Source organism: Phoenix dactylifera, chromosome 1, assembly GCF_051530095.1.
Source record: "Phoenix dactylifera cultivar Ajwa chromosome 1, Ajwa_hap1_PhDact_Kaust_v1.1, whole genome shotgun sequence".
In the NCBI taxonomy this organism is placed as follows: domain Eukaryota; kingdom Viridiplantae; phylum Streptophyta; class Magnoliopsida; order Arecales; family Arecaceae; genus Phoenix; species Phoenix dactylifera.
Genome location: NC_143190.1, coordinates 33,858,506 through 33,882,472, shown reverse-complemented (window position 1 = coordinate 33,882,472; position 23,967 = coordinate 33,858,506). Strand labels below are relative to the sequence as shown.

The following is a 23,967-nucleotide window of genomic DNA, read 5'->3' as shown; positions in this document are numbered from 1 at the left end:
AGAAACTTTGATAAAAATAAATGATCTTTATGATGCCATCTAAATCTAACGTTTGAATTTTATATGGTGAAAGTTACATTGCGATAATCTCAACTAATTGACATCTAGCCAAATTACATTTTCTAAAATATATTAATCTCAAATGCCTATAATAAACAACAAAGAGTATGTACCTTCATACTGATTAGATGGAGTCACTTGGTATAATTATATTGTAGCATTTAATGTTGGAAAATTATACAACAAAGGCATTTTCCATTCTGTTTTTTTTTTTTAAACATTTTGCTAAATTCAGAAATGAAAGTAACTTTTATAATAATTTATAAAGAACTATCTCCTAATTTGCACATTTTGGAATTAGAAGTGCTACCCTGGTTGACCATCATTTTTCTTGTCCTAGTTATTTCTTTTTACTGCTAATGTTAAAGATGTCAGTCTGTATGGTATTTTCAAGTTGAGAAAATTGGTATGTTATATATGGGTTTATTGGGTATTTGCTTGTAATACAATATACAATACGATATGATTTCCATTGACTAATTTTGTTTACGCTAACTCTTGATGTAATTGATTCTACCCCATTGGAGTATTTCTTTGTGTAGATTTGACATAGCTTGCTTAATTCTTTTATATTCTTCTAAAAACACTGTCAGCAGATGAGGAGTAAATTGGCAAAACTAGAAGTGAATAAAACTTTGAATTGAGGATCATTAAGAGGTGAGACCATTGGTTTGGGAAAGATTATCGTGAAAGAAATGATTAAATGGTGAATGCCCTTCTATGAAGTGTGCAACTTGATAGTTACTTTAGATTGAAGATGTCATGTCCATGAACAATAAGACTAATACTTCCAGTCTTCTGCACTTTTTTACGCAGGATACTTGCTGTGAGATGGGATGATTGAACAATCTAGTTACATCTAGCATAGAACAAACATAACAATTCATGTCTTGTTCTCTTTAAGAGAATTGAGAGTGTGTGTATTGGATGCATTAGGATAGTTTTGGATATGGATGCTTTCAGATATTAATACAACCTTGCTTAGAGGATATGTGGCAAGAACTTGGAAATATGTGCATGCGCTTGCATACAGAATCCAATGAATGTGCCTGTGTAGAGAGCGAGGAACACTAGTCTCTTCCAGTGCAAAATCAATGATGAATATTTTGAACAGAGTATCCTTTGTTGATATGCAACATTAAGGAAAAAATACCCAGAAATAATAAATCATTTGTTTTTATTGAATTTTGGCTCAGGCATGTCTTAATATGCTCATAATCTTTTGTGTAACCAAAATCTGTATGCACTGTTATCCATTTTAACATGATAGAATTATTGATATCATATGTTTTCTGACCAATGATGCGTGGGTAATTGTTCTTAAAGACACATACTTTTTGGGTTTTGGATATTTTCAATGTTGTAGTTCATGATCAACATTGTGGATCCTCAAATTCAACTGCCAATAATCTATTATGTTTAGATCTATGTATTTGTACACATGTTAAATTCATAAATGGGGCACCACAAATGTATGTTTTTACATTCTTTTTTTTACATAAAATTTGGCAGAAAATCCTATTCAAGTATTCTTAAACTAGAAAAGTTCATTTTTGGCTTTGCCGGACCATTACTTGCCTACTATTATGACTATGCTAATAATAATTTTACATGTGCATTAGCTTGTATTAATCTGTGCACCCATTAGCAGTATCTTGGCATCATTGAGCTAAATGTGTGCGTTCCTTTGTGTATGGGGCCATTATGGTCTAGTAAAGTTTTAGATGGACAAATTCTGCAAAAATAAAAAAAAGTGACCTGTTTTGGCAATATACAAATAGACTAGGTTTTTGTGCAAACACCTTGTTTAAATTGGTGATTCATACCCTAATTTCGTATTGGTGATTCATACCCTAATTTAGTTTAATATTTTTTTATATTACTTGCAGTTCAATTAGTTTTTTAATAGAATGGACAAAAGTTGGATAAATAAGTCGAGATCCAGTGCCGAATATTTGAATGGAGTTCAGAATTTCGTTAAATTTGCTTTGGAGAAATCTGAAATGAATGGGAATATTTTTTGTCCATGTCAAAAATGTGTAAATTGTTATGCTATCGCTCCACAAATTGTTGAAGAACATTTGGTATGGAATGGTTTTCTGAAGGGTTATACAGAATGGATATTTCATGGAGAGTCTAAATTGTCGTCTTCATCTAACCAACCCTTAGTTATAGAACACACTGCTAGTATTGGATCTAGTAACACAGACAGAAATCCTGTTGTAGAAGATGATATGAGGGGCTTACTCAGAGATGCTCTTGAGCATAATATTAGAAATTTAACAGATTTTAGTGGAGAGCAAGAAGGAGCTCCAATAGGTGATGAGCATACCGTTACTGAATCTATACATGTTGAGGAACCTATAGACTCTAAAGATAACACAACTCGGTATCATAACTTGCTGAAAGATTGTGATAAAGAACTATATCCGGGTTGTAAGAATTTTACGAAAATTTCTTTTATGGTGCATTTATTCCATTTGAAATATTTGAATGGATGGTCTGGAAAGTCTTTTACTATGCTTCTTCAATTATTAAAAGATGCATTTCCAGAAGGTGTTATTTTGCCGTCAACTTCTTATGAAGCCAAAAAATTAGTAAAAGACTTGAATCTTGGATATGAGAAGATACATAGTTGTCCAAATGACTGTATTTTGTATCGTGGTGATAATATTAATGAAGATTCGTGCCGAACATGTGGGTCTTCATGATGGAAAAAACAAAATGAAGACGAGCATGATTTGTCGAATGAAATGGATGCTGCACAGTCTCAAAAGATTCCGGCTAAAGTTTTGAGATATTTTCCTCTTATACCTAGATTGAAAAGGATGTATGCATCATCAAAGACGGCTTCCTTAATGAGATGGCATGATGAAGGATGTACAAGGGATGGAATGTTAAGACATCCAGCGGATAGTTTAGCATGGAAAGCATTTGATGATAGGCATTACGAATTTGCTTCTGATGTTCGCAGTGTAAGGCTGGGTTTGGCAACTGATGGATTTAATCCATTTCGAACGATGAGTTCTACATACAACACTTGGCCAGTTGTTTTGGTTCCATATAATTTGCCACCATGGATGTGTATGAAACAGTCTTCACTCATCCTGTCAATGGTTATTCTCGGTGATAAGAGCCCAGGTAATGATATAGATATTTTTCTGCAGCCTTTTATAGATGAATTGAAAAAGTTATGGCAGGGTGTTGATGCATTTGATGCTTTCACTGGCCGAACATTCAAATTGCGTGCAGCTCTTATCTGGACAATCAATGATTTTCCTGCATATGCTAATGTATCCGGTTGGAGCACTAAGGGGCGTATTGCATGCCCTTCTTGTGGAGATTCAACTCATTCATATTGGTTAAAACATGGAGGAAAATTCTGTTATATGGGTCATCGAAGATGGTTAGAAGCAAATCATCCATTTCGACATCAGAATTATCAATTTGATGGCACCATAGAGTTGCGATCTGCACCTATTCCACCAACTGGAACTGAAGTTCTTAAACAAACTCATGGAATTAACTATATACCTGGTAAGGCATCCAACAGTTCAAAGAAGCGGGGAAGGGGGGATGTTGGCAGCTCAGTGACACAGGTTTTTGAGGACGCTGACAACTTCGAGAATGATGACAGTATTTATGAACAGGAAAATGACGATGGCACAAACTCGGTATCTACACAGAAGCAGTTATGGAAAAAAAGGAGCATTTTCTTTGAATTACTTTATTGGGAGTATAATCTTCTTCGACATAATCTTGATGTCATGCATATAGAAAAGAATGTTTGTGATAATTTGATTGGAACAATGTTAAATCTTGAAGGAAAGACTAAAGACAACTTGAAAGCGCGTCTTGATTTGAAAGACATGGGCATAAGACAAGAGCTTCATCCGAAAGAACAACCCAATGATAAATATTTTATACCTCCTGCATGTTACACAATGTCTACTCCAGAGAAAGATCTTTTTCTAACGGTTTTGAAAAATATGAAGGTTCCAGATGGGTATGCATCGAATATTTCAAGATGCGTTAATCTTAAAGAGCGAAAACTTACGAATCTTAAAAGTCACGATGGCCATATTTTGATGCAAGATATCTTCCCATTGGCTTTAAGATCATCAACACAGAAACAAGTTCTTGCAATTGTGACTCAGTTATCATCCTTCTTTAAGGCATTATGTTCCAAAGTTCTTGATCCCAAGGAGCTTGATCAATTGGAGTCTAATGTTGCACTAACACTGTGCCATATGGAGAAGATCTTTCCTCCTGGGTTTTTTACTATTATGGTTCATCTACTCATTCACTTAGCGGCGGAAGCTAAACTTGGTGGACCGGTTCACTACCGATGGATGTATCCTATTGAGAGGTGATATTCTAAACTCTAATGTCCATATTTATTATTAATATGAATATATATCCTATTATCTTTCTTGATGTTGATGTTGAGCATTAAAATTTACTGTTGAAGGTATCTTGTGCGCTTAAAGGAATATGTACGCAATCGAGCCTATCCCGAGGGATCGATTGCGGAGGGATATATTGCTGATGAGTGTTTGACATTCTGCTCGAGATACCTTGAAGGAGTTGAACTGCTTTTAATCGACCACAAAGGAATTACGATATTATACATAATGCAGAGGAGTACAAGTTCTCATCTGATGGAAGATTTGTGGGGAAAGCTGAAAGTACTGTAGTTCATCATAAATTATTGGCACAGGCACATCGTTATGTCTTACTTCACAGTGACTTAATATCCGAGTATCGCAGGTCAGTATGGTTATAAGAAATCACAATTTACTGTCATATCAGATATAATATTCAAAACAAATAATTTTTTTCTCATGCAGAGATTTTTTAGTGGCTCAGCGAAGCGCCAACAATAACATTCATCCTACCCCAAGGATTGAGCAAAGATGGTTGGTTGAGTTATTTCCTGAATGGTTATTAAAACAGGTTAGACGTTGAATCCTATTAGGTCTTTTATTATATTCTACGATCGGAACTTTGTAAAATTAATTATTATCTGACTTAAATTTTTTTAGGTACCGACCATGATGGAGAGACATTGTTCCAATGAATTAATAGTCCTTGCTCGAGGTCCGAATAATATTGTCAACAGATATGATGGGTTCATTATAAATGGTTTTAAATTTCATACAAAAAAACGTGAAAAATTTAGAAAAACACAAAATAGTGGAGTTATGGTTGAGGCGGACGGAAAAATTTATTATGGTGCCCTAACAGATGTTTATGAGTTGGATTATTACGGAAACTTTAAGGTAGTATTATTTCGATGTGATTGGGTGGATATAAACTCATCTAGAGGTTTGAGGCAAGATATAAATGGCTTCACACTAGTAAATTTTTCAAGGTTGATACATACTGGTGTGCTATTGAAAGATGACCCATTTGTTTTTTCATCTCAAGCTCAACAAGTGTTCTTCATGCAAGACTCTAAAGATAAAGATTGGTCTGTTGTTTTTAAGACTAAACCTAGGGACTTGTATGATATGGGAAAAGGGTTAGCAGAGGAGGATGATGAGACTTATACTCAGTGTATGCCTTTTAATGTTCCGCCAATTGATGAACTGAATTCTACTAGTTTGGTTAGGATGGATGTTGAATGAGAGCTGGCTAGTTTCTTAATGGTAAGTAAAACATTAGTTTTATGCATTAAATTATTTTGCAATATAAATTATTTCTATACTTTTAATATTTAACTAATATTGATTCTTTTTTGTGCATACTAGATTACAATATGCCGTGAGGAAAACGTTTCAGAGATATTGAGTTTCAGCACACATCCGTGGGACCAAAGACTCATATACAAAAATTAACAAACAATTAGCATTCTTTTCGATCAAAAGTCCAATGTTGATCTTCAAAAAGAACAACTTTTATTATATTTTTTTCATATGTGTGAGGATGGTAGTACTCCTTAAACCCACTTGTTACAAGATATCTATTTTGGCGAGGTGTCTGTTTGACAAAGGAGGCTTCAGCTTTTGTCATGTATCTTTGCTGTTGTGTGTTTATTCCGGATTTTCAGATATCGTAACTTTTTTGCTTATATTGTTGATTGAGTTCTTTATTATGTGTGACTGCAAGTACAGGCAACCTAACAAATGACAAGGAGAGCTCTTTCCTACATCAAATGCTTCTTTTATATATTAAAAGTAATGTACTTTTAATATTTGACTAATATTGATTCTTTTTTGTGCATACTAGATTACAATATGCCGCGAGGAAGACGTTTCAGAAATATTGAGTTTCAGCACACATCCGTGGGATCTACTTCTGATCGTTTCCAGTAGCCCGATGAGCCCCATACTCAGTCCGGGTCCCAGTCGGAGCACGCTCCACCTGCAGATCGTCCAGACACGGATGACGTGGACGTCCTGGGTAATTTGATTTACAATCCTTTGCCTTTAAATCATTTGCCTTTAAAAAAGTACATTACATATGGCATATTTGATGATTTTGGATATTGGAAGTATTTTGACTTTTTTGGATGTATTCACATTAGACGTGTATGATTCATCCTTACATATGGCATATTTTTTAGAGAAGTCTTAAAACTTTTCTTTCCGTTTTTCCTTCCCCTAATCACCTGAAATGGGCAATAAACTTTTAGCAATTTAATTCTGTCATTTTAGGAGGTTGTTTTTATATAAGATTGAAGCTATGACTAAAAATTTGTTGACTGATGATCCACTGTAATATCTAGGTGAAAATTTTTTGACCCTCTCTCCCACTATGAAGAATTCTGTTACTATGTAGGTGATCATAATCATTCCTGGTATAAAATTGACCCAACTTTCTTCCACACAATGAGATGACATCTACAGTGGATCTTTTCAGAATCAGAATGAGAAAACCTGGGACAAATTAATTCTTTATCAAACTAGAAGGTTTGATTTCAAATTGTTATGAAAATCGTTAGCCCATACTGATGTTTTTCTTGGTGTATAGGTAGCTCACATACTAATCAAAAAGTATAGAATAAATAATGGGATATATATATATATTACAGTATATTAAGGTATAAAACTTCATCCAGAGTTGTTATTGTGGAAATAACCAACATGTGGTACAAGAAAAGAGATGTGCCTACGGCAACTTTTCTGCTTTTGCTTTACCAACTTTTTCCCTATCCTGTTTTGCCTTCAATTATTTGGACTTTCTGCTATTCTTGTCTCATCCGTGCGTAATGAATGCACTTTTGGGTCTTTCGCTGCAACTAAAGATGGCATATCTCAGTCCTTTCCTCTGATTTTTTAGCTCGCTCGTATTGGTTCTTTGGCCACCAAGACACTGAAATATCAGCAGAAAAAAAAAGGTAGATCGACGCCAATCTTCTAGGTTTTGTAGCATTCAAATGGTTGCGCTTGTTAATTAGTAAACTGTAACCACTTTAAGAATCAGGAAACAGGATGCACCATCTCATTTAAGAGCAGGGAATAAGAAAACACACGCAGAAGATAGCATCAGCAAACTTGTTATTGGCATAAAGAAAGAAGATGGATAGGTAGATTGCAGAGACTACAGCAATGGTGAACTAAAGAGCAAACCTGCCACTGATTATGAACTAAAGAGAATTGGGATGTGGTTTGCTGGCACTGATTATATTTTCAAGAAAAGTAAGTTTAAGCTCAAAGGAATATGTTCATATTTTTATTCTGGCTTGTTGATTTTTTGAATGCTATAATTATAAGTCAAGGATGTTTCATTCGCTCTGATCAATTGCTCCTTGACTTATGAGTTCATTCCAGTTCTAACTATTTTGCTTTAAATCATTTGCTTTTAATGGCTAGATGTTCATTCCAGTTCTAACTATTTTAAATCATTTGCCTTTAATGGACTTCTTATTTTATAGATGGACTGGGGAGAGTGAGAAGAACACGAGGGCCCACTCGAGCACGGGACGTATGGAGCCTACCTGAGGATGAGAAGATTGTCGTCCATTGCAACGAACTAGGGCAGCCCATCAAGAATGCTGCAAGCATTTTATCCACTTTTTTATGATCAGTTGCGCGGAAGGGACAATTGTGTCCGCTCAACTATACGAAATGGAATGAAATGCTTCCTTCGTATAAGATTGAGCTTCTTAGAATTGTTGAGGTAAAGAATTGAAGTTGCTTACTATTTTCAATTATTTTTTTGATTTAACATTGATATAACATTTTTGACTTTGATGTAGACAAAGTTTGTCTTTCCTGCAAATAGCCATGATTGGGTGCTGAAGTCCGTCAACCGCAAATGGAAAGAATATAAGCAAAGCTAAAGGCGGATTGGAAGCACGAGGGCATGACTGAAGAGGAGGTGGCCCGTGTTTGTCCTCCAGATGTAATCTCTCATCAGTGGAGGGAGCTTGTCCACTACTGGTTTTCCGAGAGAGCTCAGGTTGTGTATATTTTTTCAATACCTTAGATTGTATTTAATATTATTATAGATTAGAAATTTATACATTGTATAAATTACATTGTTTATTGTTTTTCGGGGAAGACATATTTCAATATTGGTAGAGCTGCTCGAGCATCGCAGGCTGTTCCTCACACTTCAGGCTCCATGAGTTATGCGAGGCGTAGAGCTGAATTCGTAAGTTTTTTTGAAACTCTTTAAATTTATCTTAAATTATTCTATCATATAACATGTATACTCGTGAAATATACTTTTTGTTGTAGGTGGATGATAATGGGAGGGAGCCTGGTAGGGTGGAGTTTTATAGGATGACTCACACCCACCGAGATGAAAACTTTGTCCGAGAGGAGTCAAGAGATTTAGTTGTATGTATTCATCTTTGACTTGTGCTGTATTTTTTTTTTGGTTCTATTATTCGCATACATTAATTTGATTTTTTTTTTTGAGAGATATAGGATAGAGCAACAAATCTTATTTCAGAGCGCGTCGGGGGGTCATCATCATCCGACGCGAACAATCATATTGAAGCTCAAGTGCTTACTGAATTGATGGGCCCAGAGCGTTATGGTCGAGTGCGGGGTTACGGCGTTGGAGTTACCCCCACTCAGTTGTCTTCAGTGGGCACATATATAAGAAATGCCAGAGAAGGTAGTAACACTGCAGAAGTTCGTCATCTTCAAGCAACTATTGAAGAGCTGAAGCAAAACCAAGCAAATTTGCAGTCTCAGCTTACGAATATTACATCCATGTTACAACGATTTCTACCTTCTCAGGTAATTAACTTTATTATATTTCAATACTTTACATATTATCAATTATGATATGAGTTAATGTATCACATTATTCCTTACTTTTATGTTTTCTCTTTTTTTTTTGTAGATTCCTGATTCTTTAAACGCTTGTAGACATGATGATGATGGAGCTGAATCCCGTCCCTGATGCATTCTAGATTATCTTTTATGAGTTTGATATGTATATGTTTCTGCTTTTTCAGAGTACATTGTAATTTGTATGGCAGCTTTTCTGATACATGAGTTAAAAACATGGAGTTTTAATCAGATATATCAATATTCATATTTTGAATGATCTGAGTATTTGTGTCAATGTATCAATGTAATACAGGTTCATATTGTTATAATATATGTTTTGTAATTTGTATTTTATAATACTGATTATTGTTTTATTTTTTTTTAAATCAGGAATTCCCTGGGAACTGGAGGGATGTGCCTACTAGTACTGGTAATTAAGCTCCTCTAACCTCTCTATCACGCCCTTCTGCGTCCCCTTTTGACAGGATGGCCTCTCATCATATCCAAAATGAGTTAGCTATTTGCTGAGGCTTTATGTAGTTTTGGATCACCAAAAAGGGTGGCCTTCCGTGAACTGGTTAGTTTTCTTGATTCTATTGTGATGTGTTGGTGTGTTGATTAGATATCCTTTTGAGTTCTTCTTGGTTAGTTTTCTTGATTCTGTCGTGATGTGTTAGTGTGTTGATTAGATATCCTCTTGACTTCTTCTTCAATCTCTCCTTCCACATGGTGAGCTTGTTACTAATTGAGACCCTAATTTAGTTTGGATGCAGAGGGTCTACAACTCTAGATCTAAAAAGGTGGTCTTTAGTGTCCAATTTTGTTTACGCTGTGTAGTTATTCGTTTATTAAATCCTCTCTTGTGTTTGGTAGGGCTGAATGGCTGATGAGATGCAACAAGAGCTGTAGGCTAAGATGGACTAATTACCTGAGGCCAGGGATCAAGCGAGGCAACTTCACAGAACAAGAGGAGAAGCTCATAATCCATCTCCAAGCACTTCTTGGCAATAGGTAAAATATCAGCAAACATGCCTTAGATCCCGAAAAAAAAAACTTTAGAATATATGAGCTTTCTTTGCACAATTTGAGTCAACTTATAAATTAATATATGTTCTTATCATATAATATGAAGTACTTTGGTCCTAGGCTCACTGTGGTTTATGCCTATATTGGTGTGTTAGATGGGCAGCCATAGCTTCTTATCTCCCAGAGAGAACTGATAATGACGTCAAGAACTATTGGAACACCCATCTGAAGAAGAAACTAAAGAAGCTCCAAGCTGGTGATGGCAGCTCAATGAGTGGTGGGCTTTCTTGTGATCAATCTGTCCCCAAAGGCCAGTGGGAGAGGAGGCTCCAAACTGACATCCATATGGCAAAGCAAGCTTTAAGAGAGGCACTGTCTGCTAGACAAGCCCAATTGCCTAGCAGAATTGAAGCCCTCCAATGGCAGCTACTCTTTTACAAAACTAAGCCAACCGGCAACATCGTCATCGATGACACCCTATGCATCAAATACTGAGAACATATCACGACTGCTCGAAGGGTGGATGAAGAATCCACCCAAGTCGAGAGCAGCTCAGACCAATTCGGAGTCTACGCAACATTCGATCAACAATATGGTTGGGACTGACTCATCCTCCAGCGAGGAATCAGCCAGTGCAGCCAACCATGATCTCACTGCAGCGCCAACTATGCTTGAATCATTGCTCAATGTGGACTCGTCGACACCAGAGATGTCTGAAACAAGCTTCTTCCAAGGTGAAAGCAGTACAATCTCAGATTCACACATGCCACTCTCCTCGCTTGAGACCTGGCTCTTGGATGAATTTTTTGGTTCAGTGAAGGTAGAATAATTGACATGCCATTAGGTGATACTACCGAGCTGATCTAAACCAAGTGCTGTTGGAGTGGGTTTTTGGTTCATTTTTCGTGTAGGCCTTGGACTGATTCCGATTAGAAAGAGCTCTCAATGCCAATGAAGAAGTGTGAATTCTAAATATCCACATGGACATGCAGTGTTATATAAGTCAACTCGCGGGAGTTCGAGAATAATTTCTATCTGTGAGGTCTTCTGTGAAGTCTTTGAAACTATCTTTTGTAAGGGGCTTTGTATCTTGGGTGATGTCAGATAGATTAAACTATAGGACTTTTTTAGTCTTGTTCACTTCTGAATTGTAATCAAGCGGTGTGTAGAAAGGAAGGATTGTCATGTCCAGAAAATGTGGTTAATTATTACTTCTCTGTACTCTGTTAGTTTTCTGATTTGGCAGTATAATGAATGTGTTTTAAGAACGTTGCTCACCAAAAGAAACAAACAAAAAAAAAAAAACAGTGTTTTGGGGATGAATTCTGATGGATATCTCCTATGGATCATATCACCTTGCTCTCTGTACACGGAATAAAGAGGTCCATAAGTAAAGAGGTCCCTGATGCTTGTGCCGACGCAAAAAAGCATCGGGGAAACGCTCGGGGAAAATCAGGAATTGCCGACGCAAAAAAGCGTCGGTAAAAAAGGTCGTGGCACCACCGGTAATTGAGCAATTTTCGACGCTTAAAAGCGTCGTGGAAAGGTTAATGCCGACGACGCTATACAAGCGTCAGTAAATCAGGAATTGCCGATGCAAAAAAGCGTCGGGGAAACCGCTCTGTCGGTTTATCGCCGACGCTATATAGGCGTCGGTAAAGCCATGTTTTTGCCGACGCTTTACTCAAGCGTCGGCAAAAACTTTTGCCACTCTGGTATATCCGACGCTTTGCCAACGCTTGGCTTTGCGTCGGGGGTGTTTTAGCTGACGCTAATTAGCGTCGGCAAAGCTCCCCAAAAGCGTCGAGTAAGGTCCTTTTTCCTGTAGTGGTAGTAGTTCAAGAGGTCTAGAGGTAGAGACAATTTATGGATTTAAAGGAGTTCCTTGATTGTTTGCCATATTGACAAACTTCACAGATTTTATTTTTCTCAAATTTTAGTTTGGGCAAACCTATTACAGAATCTCTTTTAACTAACTTAGATATTGTATCCATACTTGCATGTCCTAATTTACGGTGCCATAACCAACTTGCATCATTCTCCTTAGTATCACTAGCAACTAAGCAAGGACTGTTTTTAGCAAGATCATCTAGATCTACTACATAGACATTTCCACGTCTTATTCCTTTGAATACTAAGCTATTATCAATTGAGTTGGTTATGATGCATAAGGATTCTTTAAACAAAATATCAAAACCCTTATCACATAATTGACTTATGCTAAGTAAGTTATGTTTAAGACCATCTACTAATCGTACATTATCAACAAAGGTTGAGGAGGTGATTTGTACTTTACCTATACCAACGATGTGACCTTGGTTATTGTCTCCAAATGTCACTGCACCTTCCTTCTTAGGCTCAAGGGTGAAGAATTGGTCTTTGTCACCCGTCATGTGTCTTGAGCAGCCACTATCCAAGTACCAACAGTTTTTGTCGACCTTGGCTGCAAGACACTCCTACACAAGGAAATCATACAATTTTAGGTACCCAAGTTTTCTTGGGTCCTTCATGGTTAGTAATGTTGGTTCCTTTTGGAACCCAAACCCTTTTAATTTTTCCTTTGGCTTTTTCTTTTCTATGATCACACACATTAGCTTTATGTCCTATTGTTTCACAGCAAAAACAGGTTATTTTCTTAGTTTTGCTTTCCCCTGCTTTTACAAAGAAATTACTAAGGAGCTTTTGCTTATTTTTAGGTTTGTACCCTAAACTAGCTCTATTGAACACAGCTCTGTTGCCCAAGGTGACAAGCCAAGAGGGGGGGGGGGGGGGGTGAATTGGTTTCTTCTAAATTTTTGGTGTTTAAAAAGGACTTTCTTAATTAAGTGCGGTGGATGCTTCCTTAAACTATTTGAATGATTTAAACTAGTGCAAAGATAGAAGATGATGCAAGAATAAACGTAAGCACAAGCACAACACAAACACAACAATATATAGTGGTTCGGTGCTCTCCTTAGCACCTACGTCCACTCCCCAAGCGTCCCCTTGGGAATTCACTATAATCCCGCGGATTACAGTTGGATTGTTTTCCGGGCTCACAATCCAAAAACCTTTGTTGGTTTTACGGGCTCACCAACGAACCTATACACTTTGGTTTTCCGGGTTCACCAAAAACCTTTGTTGGTTTTGCGGGCTCACCAACGAACCTTTATACTTTGGTTTTCCGGGTTCACCAAAAACCTTTGTTGGTTTTGCGGGCTAACCAACGAACCTTTACAAAGTGTTTGACAAACAAAAAGAAAAGATTCAAACTCCTAAATGAGCATATGAAACAATATAAACTACAAAGAAGAGTTAGAAAGTATTTATCGCTTTGAAGTGGCTTTGCTCTTCTTTGTCAAGGATGCTTCACTCTTCAAGGGAGGATGGAGCTCTTGATGCCTCTTTGAAACTGCTCAATCCCTTTCTTTGATTGTTGAATGAAGCTCTTGATGAAGGAGATTAGGGCACTTTTGTTTTCTTGTGTATTCCTTGATATTTCTCTCCAAAAGATATTTTCTCTGATGAATAGTGCCCCTTTAAATAGTTTCCAACCTTCTTTGGACAAGCCCCAATGGTCAGATTTGAAAAACTAGCCGTTACTCACCTTGGGAAGAGCAAAAAGTACATCTGCAGAACTAGCCGTTACTGTTCAGCCCGTGTTTGGGTCGGCTCAACCTGTCCTTGGGTCGACCCAACTTTTACTTGGGTCGACTCAAACATTCCTTGGGTCGACCCTCTCAGAAACCACAGAAACCTGAATTTCAGCCTTCCTTCTCATGGGTCGACCCAACCAATTTTTGGGTCGACTCAAAGTTCACTTGGGTCGACTCAACTTCTTCTTGGGTCGACCCTCTCAGTAATTCCAGAGAACCATTTTCTGTCTGTCTTTCTGTCTTGCCTTTGGGTCGACCCTCTCAGGGTTTGGGTCGACTCAAGCTTGGGTCGACTCAACCACTGTTTGGGTTGACCCTCTCAGTAAATCCAGAGAGCTTATTTTCTTCCTGTTTTGAGGTTCTTCAAGGTTGGGTCGACTCATGCTTACCTTGGGTCGACCCAACTCACTGTTCATCTGTGCCATTTTTGCAGGAGTGTGCCAAATGATTTCTTGATGTGCCGGGGTCGACCCAATCAACCTTTGGGTCGACTCAATCCACACTTTGCTGCATTCTCAAGGTTAGATTCATTCAAATGAACAAGAACATGTCTCTATATCAATTCATACAAATATACTGAGAGTAATGAACTTATAAATGAAGTATCAATTTAACTTTTAATATACTCTAGATAATTGCTTGTTAATCATCAAAATAACACTATCATCCTCAATCTCCCCCTTTTTGATGATTACAAAATAAAGAGTATAAGCCTATTGATACTTGTCTTTAAAATCAGTTTATAAGAGGGTTTTAAATTGCTGAATTTCAGCTTTTCATATATAAGAGTGAAATCTCCCCCTATATCATTCAAATATTGCCAATTTGACTCTTTGAATTGCTCCCCCTTTCATTTATGATTCATTAGCTATGAAACTTCAAAAATTTGAGATAAAATGTGAGTTTCAAGTTATGTATCGGGGTGTGAAAGGTGCGTGCCAAATTTTGAATTTATATGTGCCAAATTCTGAATTTTGATACAGATTTTTGATTTAATCAATTTCATTGTTACAAATTGCTCCCCCTTAGATGTATAAACTTTCTTATATGATTTTTAGTTTGTTTGCCCCATCATTTCTCTTTTCTTGCATAAATTCTTATTTCTTTTTCTCTACTTGATGTCTTTACTTCTCTCCTTTTTGTTACTTACTTTGTTTACACTGAACAATATCTCTTTACTTCTCAAATTAATTACTCTTTCTTTTCTTCTCAAGTTGATTACTCTTTCTTTTCTTCTCAAATTGATTACTCTTTCTTTTCTTCTCAAGTTGATTACACTTTCTTTTCTTCTCAAATTCATTACTCTTTCTTTTCTTCTCAAGTTGATTACTCTTTCTTTTCTTCTCAAGTTGATTACAAGTTGATTACTCTTTCTTTTCTTCTCCCCCTTTTTGTTATCATCAAAAAGATACATGTGAAAGTTGCAACAAACAACAGACTTCAATCTTCATTGATCAAAATAGGAACATTTCAATACAGTAATGCCCAAAATGAAAATAAATACAATGTTCCTCAATCAAGATTTAAAGATACATGAGAAAAGCAAGATACATATGAGAACTAGATATCTAGCCTAGGCTCTAAACATAGATGCTAAGATCAGCCTAGGGAGACTGTAATGACTGGGATCTAGTCCTCATCCTCCTAGTATACGTGGCGAGGGGAGGTCGAGCCTGGTGAGACTGTGTCTGGCGTGGAGCACGACGAGCTGGATGACTCTGTGCCAAAATCTCTGACTCAGCAGCCTGTGGCACAGTAGGTCCATGGGTCTCTCTCTCTCTCCGAAGTGCTCCAATCTGCTGCCTCAGGTCACTGATCTCAGCAGACATGACATCCAACCGGGCGTCCAATTGGCTCGTCAGCCCGTCAGTGATAGTCCTCGCCTGAGCTGACATAAGCTCAGTCATCCTGCTCCAGAAGTCATCCGTATCTGTCTGAGGAACGGATGACGATGGTCCAGCCTCTGAGGGTGCAGTAGGATGATCCATATGCTCCTCATCCTCATCCTCTGGTGCATCTCCCTCTGGTGCCTCATCCTGAATGCCTGCTCCAGTGTGAATCCACTGCCCGTTCACTTTCTGATATCCCATGCGTATAAGTGTCCGTGCAGTGTACGTGTCAGTGTGATGCAGACTCTTGGATGCCTCCTCCTCGAGAGGTAAACCATGCTGACGGAAAATCAATGTGAGTATCATACCATAAGGTAATGATACCCTGTTGCTGCACATTACTTTCCTCATCTGTCTTAGTATCATAGCCGGAAGATTTAGGGGCATCCCCCGAATCATACACTCCATCACTGCTAGATCTCGCTCAGTGATGAGATCGAATCTCCCGGTCTTTGGAAACAAAATCCTATTGATCATATTGAGCAGTAATCTCATTTCAGCGGAAAGAGAACTAGCTATTACCTTCGTGGAGAAATCGAAGTTCTCATTTTCCATGATCAATTGTAGAGCTCTCATTTTGTTTTCTGGCTTTTCCGGAGTGGCTCCTATGCAGGGTAGATGAAGTAGCTCACTCAAGCTCTCCTCGGATACACGGATCCGAACCCCTCGAACTTCTGAAACAAGCCCTCCCAAACCAGTCTTGAGGAAGGCATAGAACTCTTGTACCAAACCGGGGTAGATTACCACATCTGGGGAGCAAAGATACTCCCAACCTTGTCTTTGGATCCATTCCCAAATCCGAAACCCTTCTTGATTGAAGAACTCGGAATGGATCCTTCTCCCTGTTGTAACCGGCCTCCCCGCAAATCTTGCAAGTATTACAGAGGGGGAAGGAGGAGGAGGGGCCTCCGCACGTGCCTCACGTCGTGGAGACACGGGAGATGGCTCGGTAGGTTGCCTTTCCTCCCGTTGGATCCGAGTCACTCTTCCGGATCTCTTGGCCACGGCTCGTTTGGGTCCCATTTCTCCAAGATCTTTAGGAAATCTACTGTTTGGAGGAGTTTAGTGGAGATTGGAGAGTGGGGACTAGGTTTTTCGGAAGAAGACAAAGAGCAAACAGTGCCCTAGAAATGCTCTCGGGCCCCCTTATAACAGTGGGGTCCCGACGTTGGGTCGACTCAAGATTTTTCTTGGGTCGACTCAACGTTGGGTCGACCCTTGTTCTGGGTTGGGTCGACCCAAGTGCAGACATTTTCATTTCTCTTTCTTTTTGCTTCTAAAAATTTTTCTTGCTTCCAATCCTTATAAATTCTCTCTGGGACAATGATACATGAGTAAGGAATCTCTAGATAACAAATTTGACTCATGTTTCATGGGATTTTAGAAGTTAGAGGGATGTATCATGAGATTACTGGCTCCCTTTTATATTTCTTCAATAAAAAGGATCACATATGCCTAATTCCCTCCTTAGCATGCAGAATCTATCTTCACTCAATGGTTTCGTAAATATGTCGGCTAATTGTTTTTCAGTGCATATATGCTCAATACATACATTTCCATTTTGCACATGATCCGTAATAAAGTGATACCTTATTTCTATGTGTTTGGCTTTAGAGTGCTGAACTGAATTTTTAGTAAGATTGATAGCACTAGTATTATCACACTTAATAGGAATATTATCTAGTTTAACTCCATAGTCCTCTAGTTGTTGCTTGAGCCATAATACTTGAGCACAACAACTACCAGCAGCTATATATTCAGCTTCAGCTGTGGAGAGTGCCACTGAATTCTGCTTCTTACTAAACCATGACACTAAGTTATTTCCTAAAAATTGACATGTGCCACTTGTGCTCTTTCTATCTAATTTGCATCCGGCAAAATCAGCATCTGAATATGCAAGTAAATCTAGACAGGAGTCTCTTGAGTACCATAATCCTATATTGGTAGTTCCTCTTAAATATCTAAGGATTCTCTTAACAGCACTTAAGTGTGACTCCTTAGGATCGAATTGGTATCTAGCACATATTCCAACACTAAATACAATGTCGGGTCTACTAGCAGTAAGATAGAGCAAGGATCCAATTAGTCCTCTATAAAGCTTAATATCAACACTCTTCCCTTTTTCATCTTTGTCTAGCTTACTAGTAGGATTCATTGGAGTGCCAATTCCCTTATGATTTTCATTCCCAAACTTCTTCAGTATTTCCTTTGTATACTTAGTTTGATGAATGAAAATGCCTTCTTTGGTTTGTTTGATTTGTAATCCTAGAAAGAAGCTCAGTTCTCCCATCAAACTCATCTCAAATTCTCCATGCATTAAATCAGCAAATTCTTTGCATAGAGTATCATTAGTGGCACCAAAGATTATGTCATCTACATATATTTGTACCACTAATAGATTTTTGTCTTTTCTTTTGAGAAATAAGGTTTTATCCACATTTCCTCTACAAAAATCATTATCAAGCAGAAATTTGCTTAGTCGATCATACCAAGCCCTAGGTGCTTGCTTTAATCCATATAATGCCTTATGTAATTTAAACACATGATTTGGCAATTCATGATTTTCAAATCCTGGAGGTTGTTCTACATATACTTCCTCCTCAATAATATCATTTAAGAATGCACTTTTCACATCCATTTGATATAATTTGAAATCCATGAAACATGCAAATGCTAGAAGTAATCTAATAGCCTCTAATCTAGCTACAGGAGCAAATGTCTCATCAAAATCTATTCCTTCTTCTTGATTGTATCCCTTAGCTACAAGTCTAGCCTTATTTCTTATAACTAAACCATTTTCATCTAATTTATTTCTAAATACCCATTTTGTTCCAATTACTGAATTATGCTTTGGTTTTACAGTTAATGTCCATACATTACTTCTTTTGAATTGATTTAATTCCTCTTGCATGGCATTTATCCAGTTAGTATCTTTTTCAGCTTCTTCATAAGTCTTAGGTTCTAATTGCGAAATGAAAGCAAGATAATCATTTAAATTTCTAAGAGATGATCGAGTTCTTACCCCTTGAGATGGATCACCAATGATTAAGTCTTTAGGATGTCCATGTGCATACCTCCATTCCTTTGGCACGTCTTGAGGTTGTGGTGGCACGCCATCATCTCCCGTGTCTTGATTTGGCACGTCATCAATTTTCAACTTTTCAAAGTCGATAATTCCTGTATCATCATCAACAATATTTTCTTTCCTAGCAGACTCACTATCAGGCTCATCAAATATAATATTGACTGACTCTTCCACCACTAAGGTTCTTTTATTGAATACTCTGTATGCCCTGCTAGATGTGGAGTATCCTAAGAAGATACCTTCATCTGACTTGGCATCAAATTTACTTAGATCCTCCTTGCCATTGTTTAAGATAAAACATCTACATCCAAAAACTTTAAGATATTTAGCAGTTGGTTTCTTATTCTTCCAAAGTTCATAAGGAGTTTTCTTAGTTATTGGTCGTATTAAAACTCGATTTAGAATATGGCAAGCAGTGTTTATAGCTTCAGCCCAAAAGTACTTTGGAAGATTTGACTCACACAACATTGTGCGTGCCATTTCTGCCAATGTCCTATTTTTTCTTTCAACAACCCCATTTTGTTGAGGCGTTCTAGGTGCTGAAAATTGATGTGATATACCATTTTTAGTGCAAAATTCTTCAAAGTGTTGATTTTCAAATTCCGTACCATGATCACTTCGAATTACTACTAAGGTGAGTTTCTTTTCATTTATGATATTATTATATAGTTTCAAAAATTCTGAAAATGCTTCATTCTTATGTGCCAAAAATGAAACCCATGTATACCTTGAAAAATCATCAACAATGACTAGTCCATACTTCTTCCCTCCTAGACTTGTGGTTCTAGTAGGTCCAAATAAATCCATGTGTATGAGTTCAAATGGTCTAGTTGTTGATACTACATTTTTCGATTTGAAAGATGACTTAGTTTGTTTTCCCAATGAACATGGTCCACATATTTTGTCCTTTTCAAAGATCAATTTTGGCACATCTTTTATTAGCTCCTTCTTAACTAGTTTTGATATTAATTTCATACTAGCATGTCCTAATCTTCGATGCCAAAGCCAACTGGTTTCATTTTTCTTTTCTTTATTAGTAATTAAGCATAAACCATTTTTCTTGCCTAACTCATGAAGGTCTACTAAATAAATATTTCTTTGCCTTTGTCCTACAAGTACAATACTATTATCTTTAGGATTAGTGATTATGCATACAGATGCTTCAAATGTAACTTTAAACCCTTTATCACAAAATTGACTTATGCTAAGAAGGTTATGTTTCAAACCCTTAACTAATAAGACATTTTCTATAAAAATAGATGGAGCAATGAAAATTTTATCCTTTCCAATGATATACCCTTTACCATTGTCTCCATAGGTTACTACTCCACCTTTCTTTGGTTCCAAGGTGACAAATTGATCTTCGTCACCGGTCATGTGTCTTGAACAGCCGCAATCTAGATACCATCGTTTTTCCATTTTATCAGCTGCAAGACACACCTCATCGTCATTGGCCATATTACACATTTGGGCCGTCTCTTGATGATCTTCCTCCTCTGAACTTGATTCCTCACTTTCACTCCATTCAGCCATGAAATTCTTCTTTTTCAACTTTCTTGCCATCCACTTCAAATCTGGGCAATCTATCTTATAATGCCCGGGTTTGTTACACTCATAGCAAATTGGAGTTTCTTTTTCTTTTTCTTTCTCCTTACCCTTCTCTTTGCTTGAGTTACCTTTGAGGATGGGTTTCTTTTTATTTAGTCTATTCTTACCTCTCATAAATCTTCTGAATTTTCTTCCAAGCACAGCCATCCCTTCTTCATCAATATCTTCATCATCATCTGAATCTTCCGATTCAATTTGTTGTCTAGGGGTGGTAGTCTTTAAGGCAATGGGCTTTCTTCTCTTGACCTCATCTTCTGAATTTTGCCTCATTGTCAACTCATGGGTCATGAGTGATCCTAGAAGCTCCTCTAACTGCAGTGTGTTGAGGTCCTTTGCTTCTTGAATAGCGGTTACCTTGGCCTCCCAATTCCTTGGTAGAGACCTAAGAATTTTTCGCACCAAATCAGAGTTAGAATAAGACTTTCCTAAACTCTTAAGCCCATTTATAATGTCAGTGAAACGAGTAAACATATCAGTTATTGACTCAGTAGATTCTATTTTAAACAGTTCATACTTGTGTACTAATATGTTTATCTTAGACTCCTTAACTTGATTGGTCCCTTCATGTGTGACCTCAAGTCTATCCCAAATTTCTTTGGCAGTGGTGCAAGTGGATATTCTATTAAATTCATTTACATCTAAAGAGCAGTAAAGTATATTTACAGCTTTTGCATTTAACTGTGCTAATCTTCTATCATTTTCATTCCAATCCATTTCTGGTTTGGGTATGATAGTGCCCTCTATGTTAAGTGTGGGATTGTGAGGTCCTCTAGTGATGATTTGCCACAGTTCATAGTCCGAAGCTTGAATGAATATCCTCATTCTAGCTTTCCAATATGTGTAGTTTGTGCCATTAAATAGAGGTGGTCTATTTGTGGATTGCCCCTCACTCATAGAGCATCCCACTTGGGTTGTCATGATCTTTAACTCTTGATTGTTAGATCAACGAGCACTATTAGTGCACCTTGCTCTGATACCACTTGTTGCCCAAGGTGACAAGCCAAGAGGGGGGGGGGGTGAATTGGTTTCTTCTAAATTTTTGGTGTTTAAAAGGACTTTCTTAATTAAGTGCGGTGGATGCTTCCTTAAACTATTTGAATGATTTAAACTAGTGCAAAGATAGAAGATGATGCAAGAATAAACGTAAGCACAAACACAACACAAACACAACAATATATAGTGGTTCGGTGCTCTCCTTAGCACCTACGTCCACTCCCCAAGCGTCCCCTTGGGAATTCACTATAATCCCGCGGATTACAGTTGGATTGTTTTTCGGGCTCACAATCCAAAAACCTTTGTTGGTTTTACGGGCTCACCAACGAACCTATACACTTTGGTTTTCCGGGTTCACCAAAAATCTTTGTTGGTTTTGCGGGCTCACCAACGAACCTTTACACTTTGGTTTTTCGGGTTCACCAAAAATCTTTGTTGGTTTTGCGGGCTAACCAACGAACCTTTACAAAGTGTTTGACAAACAAAAAGAAAAGATTCAAACTCCTAAATGAGCATATGAAACAATATAAACTACAAAGAAGAGTTAGAAAGTATTTATCGCTTTGAAGTGGCTTTGCTCTTCTTTGTCAAGGATGCTTCACTCTTCAAGGGAGGATGGAGCTCTTGATGCCTCTTTGAAACTGCTCAATCCCTTTCTTTGATTGTTGAATGAAGCTCTTGATGAAGGAGATTAGGGCACTTTCGTTTTCTTGTGTATTCCTTGATATTTCTCTCCAAAAGATATTTTCTCTGATGAATAGTGCCCCTTTAAATAGTTTCCAACCTTCTTTGGACAAGCCCCAATGGTCAGATTTGAAAAACTAGCCGTTACTCACCTTGGGAAGAGCAAAAAGTACATCTGCAGAACTAGCCGTTACTGTTCAGCCCGTGTTTGGGTCGGCTCAACCTGTCCTTGGGTCGACCCAACTTTTACTTGGGTCGACTCAAACATTCCTTGGGTCGACCCTCTCAGAAACCACAGAAACCTGAATTTCAGCCTTCCTTCTCATGGGTCGACCCAACCAATTTTTGGGTCGACTCAAAGTTCACTTGGGTCGACTCAACTTCTTCTTGGGTCGACCCTCTCAGTAATTCCAGAGAACCATTTTCTGTCTGTCTTTCTGTCTTGCCTTTGGGTCGACCCTCTCAGGGTTTGGGTCGACTCAAGCTTGGGTCGACTCAACCACTGTTTGGGTCGACCCTCTCAGTAAATCCAGAGAGCTTATTTTCTTCCTGTTTTGAGGTTCTTCAAGGTTGGGTCGACTCATGCTTACCTTGGGTCGACCCAACTCACTGTTCATCTGTGCCATTTTTGCAGGAGTGTGCCAAATGATTTCTTGATGTGCCGGGGTCGACCCAATCAATCTTTGGGTCGACTCAATCCACACTTTGCTGCATTCTCAAGGTTAGATTCATTCAAATGAACAAGAACATGTCTCTATATCAATTCATACAAATATACTGAGAGTAATGAACTTATAAATGAAGTATCAATTTAACTTTTAATATACTCTAGATAATTGCTTGTTAATCATCAAAATAACACTATCATCCTCAAGCTCGTTGACTATTAAGTATCATTTCCAATTTTTCAGAACTACATATAAACTTTTCTACAGAAGGTTTGTACTTTTCAAGTTCTAGTGCCAACTTTTGTTTTTCTGTTTTTAGTGCATTTAAGTCTTTTGTGAAATTATCACTAATAGTTTGTTTATCCTTTTTAAGTTCAGAAATTTTTTTGGTTAGTTTTTCGTTATCTTTAATTAAGGTATTAGTTTTTTGAATTAACATTTGCTTGCTTGTTTTAAGTTCTAAATTTTCTTTAATGATAAAATCCTTATCCTTAACTAATTTATCGTATTTATGGAGGTGAGATTGATTGGTTAGTTTTAGCTCTTTATTCTTAAGATTTATTGTCTTATATTCATCCATTAATTCATTAAACGCATCATACAATTCATGAAAGGTAAAATCTAAATGCGTTTCAGATGTTACCTCATTTTCGTTTGCTATAAAACATAGGTTGGCCTTTTCTTCTTGTTCCTCATCCGATGATGATGATGATGAATCGGAGTCCGATAGGGTGGAGACGAGGACTTTCTTTTTCTTGTACTTGCTGGCCTTCTTGAGCAAAGGATAGTCCGCTTTGAAGTGTCCCGGCTTCTTACATTCGTAGCATCCGATTTCCTCATTTTCCCTTTCCTTACCTTTATCCTTGTAATAGAAACTTGAGGGACCTCTTCTTTGATGAAAGGACTTCTTTCGGTTGATGAATTTTCTGAACTTACGCACGAGAAGAGCCTCATCATCATCTCCCTCATGATCTTCTTCTTCACTGCTGCTACTGCAAGATAAATCCTTATTAGAAGAAGTAGATTTGAGAGCTATTACCTTTTTCTTATGAGAGGATTCTTCTTCGCTGTGTTGTTTCATTGTGA

The 23,967-nt window shown here is 37.5% G+C and overlaps 1 long non-coding RNA gene and 1 pseudogene across 3 annotated transcripts; both read left to right on the top strand.

The window, feature by feature from the left end:
• Nucleotides 1-4,742: 4,742 nt before the first annotated feature.
• LOC149768579 (uncharacterized) lies at nucleotides 4,743-8,170 on the top strand. Of its 2 annotated transcripts, XR_016410939.1 has the most exons (4): nucleotides 4,751-5,016; nucleotides 5,106-5,711; nucleotides 6,292-6,465; nucleotides 7,940-8,139. It is a non-coding gene; the product is annotated as an uncharacterized LOC149768579 (long non-coding RNA). The 2 variants fall into 2 exon arrangements; XR_016410933.1 differs by having other exon boundaries at nucleotides 4,743-5,711; nucleotides 7,940-8,170.
• Nucleotides 8,171-9,549: 1,379 nt separating this feature from the next.
• On the top strand, nucleotides 9,550-11,557 carry LOC120105901 (myb-related protein 306-like; annotated as a pseudogene). Its single transcript, XR_016410917.1, has 3 exons — nucleotides 9,550-9,870; nucleotides 10,167-10,304; nucleotides 10,475-11,557. The product of XR_016410917.1 is annotated as a myb-related protein 306-like (transcript).
• The last annotated feature ends 12,410 nt before the right edge of the window (nucleotides 11,558-23,967 follow it).